Genomic DNA, 2,659 nt, shown 5'->3' on the forward strand with positions numbered 1-2,659 from the left:
CCGCGGGCACGGCTTTCGAAAGTTTAAACCCTGCAGGGGTGTCCCAACTTAGCCCATGATAAGCTCTCGCGATCAACGAAGGATATACCTTCTCCCAGAAAGACCCGATCAGACTCGGAATCCTGGTTTACAAGACATTTCGACAATGGTAAAACAAGACCAGCAAGACCGCCCGCTGTGCCGACATATCCCGATAGGAGCTGCACATATCTCGTTCTAAGGGCACACCGGATGAGCAAGATGACGGGTTGGCATAGACCCTGGTTGCCCAGGGGGCGCCGGACATCGCTCGGTTTGGACCAACACTTAGACAAGCATTGGCTCAGGGGGCTAAAATAAAGATGACCCTCGGGTTAATTACTCCCAAGGGAAATGTAGGTGATGGTGAGGCAAATGGTAAAACCAATGTTGGGCCTTGCTGGAGGAGTTTTATTCAAAGCGAACTGTCAAGGGGGTCTCATAAATCACCCAACCGCGTTAGGAACGCAAAATCCGGGAACATAACACCGGTATGACGAAAACTAGGGTGGCAAGAGTGGAACAAAACACCAGGCATAAGGCCGAGTCTTCCACCCTTTACCAAGTATATAGATGCATTAATTAAATAAGAGATATTGTGATATCCCAACATAAACCTGTTCGCTATGGAGCAATCTTCAACTTCACCTGCAACTAGCAATGCTATAAGAGGGCTGAGCAAAGCGGTAACATAGCCAAGCAATGGTTTTCTAGGAAGGGTGAAAAAGGTTAGAGGCTGACATGGCAATTTGGGAGGCTTGAAGAACAAGTGATAGGTAGTGTAGCATAGCGATAGAACGAAGCAACTAGCATAGCAATGATAGTAGTGAGATCCATAGTAGCGGTCATCTTGCCTGAAATCCCGCAAGGAAGAAGAACGAGTCCATGAAGAAGATGAAGCCACGAAGACGAACCAAGCGTAGACGAACGAATCCTCACGATCGCAACAAAACGGGAACTATCGAGAAGAAGCACACAACATGCTAAACACACCACACATGAACAAAGCATTATGCACAAACAAGCATGATGCATGACAAGACTACATGAAGCTACTCATGGCAAGATATGATGCAAACAAGAACAACACATCAAGGCAAGTTTAAATGAGGCCGGGAACAACGTATAACAATTCCGGTAAGTCCTCATATGCAAATTTCGAAATTGGTCCAGATCTGAATAAACCTTATGTTCAAGTTGTTAAACAACAAGTTAAAGAGCACCAAGAGGATCTACACGAAATTCTAGTCAAGTTACATATAAATTTCATTTAATTCGGAGCTACGGCCTAGAAGATATGAGCAAAACAAGTCAAACATGGCATTGATGCAAAATGCACCCAAACATCAAGCAAACACCTCAAAACAAAGATGCAACATGATAATATGAAACTACATGCAATTCTAAGCAAGTTTCATATAGAACACACTCAAAATGGAGCAACGGTTCAACACACACACATGAAAGAAGTTATAGCAACAATCTGTCCAAAATAGCAACTAGGCATATTGCAAGCATCAAAACGACTTGCTACAGTGCCACAATTTGAAAACAAAAGGCATGGACATGATGTACAGGTAAATCATAACAAAACATGAACGCTGAGCTACCTCCATAAATCACTAGAACATACTGAAAAACAGATGGCAAGATTGCATATAGTAACAGTTTCAGACTTTACAGAAATAACATCAGGTTGCAATGTTTAGAGCTATCAAACAACATGTTACAGGAACTTATCATTGCAAACAAAGGCATGGCATGATACTACTAAATGCATAGAACAAAAGTCCCTTACTGACCAAGAGCCAAAAAGGAACAGAAGATATGATGGCACCCATGTAAACATAGCAAGTTATATGACAGATTCATACATGGCAGAATCAATGATAAGTAGGCATGTTAGTGAGCTTGAACCACTCACCAAAGAGCAATACATGGCATGAAAAGGCAACCAACAGTAGGAAGACATGTTTATTAAGCTAAGCATGGCAAGATCAAGTTCATAGGGTGCATGGATCAGTAGCAAAGCTCATGGCAAAACTGAACTTAATGTTAACAGGCTGACAGCAACATTATTTAGCAAATTCGGAGCAAGATTACAACAAGCTACAGCAAGCTATAAATGCAACCAGGGGCATGGATGGATAGAGCATGACATGTATAACAAAACATCCTTAGTGAACATCTCCAGATTATGCATATAATGACTTGTAGCAGCAGGTTTACGTAGCATCACAAAATAACAGATTCAGCCTAGCAAAACAGTAACAGCAAGTACCCTACTTCACAAGCTTCATTCACTCACCACAAATCATTTCATGACAATATAAGCATATCATAAGCAAGAATATATGTTTATGAAGCTAACCAAGGCAAGAACAAGTTCATAGCATGCAAGGATCAACTACAACAACCTTGGCAAAATTGAATAACATGTAAACAATCTGCCAGGAAACATTTTATAGAAAAAGTAGAGCAAGAAAATGACATGCTAGACCACTCCATAATTTCAAATAGGGGCAAGAATGTATAGAGAATAACCATATGTTCAAAACATCCTTACTGAAGTATCTCAAAATATGCATGGATCTCTCTGTAGCAACATATTTACATGGCATCAAAATAACAGCAGAACAGG

This window comes from Triticum dicoccoides, chromosome 2B (genome assembly GCF_002162155.2).
Source record: "Triticum dicoccoides isolate Atlit2015 ecotype Zavitan chromosome 2B, WEW_v2.0, whole genome shotgun sequence".
Classification (NCBI taxonomy): Eukaryota; Viridiplantae; Streptophyta; class Magnoliopsida; order Poales; family Poaceae; genus Triticum; species Triticum dicoccoides.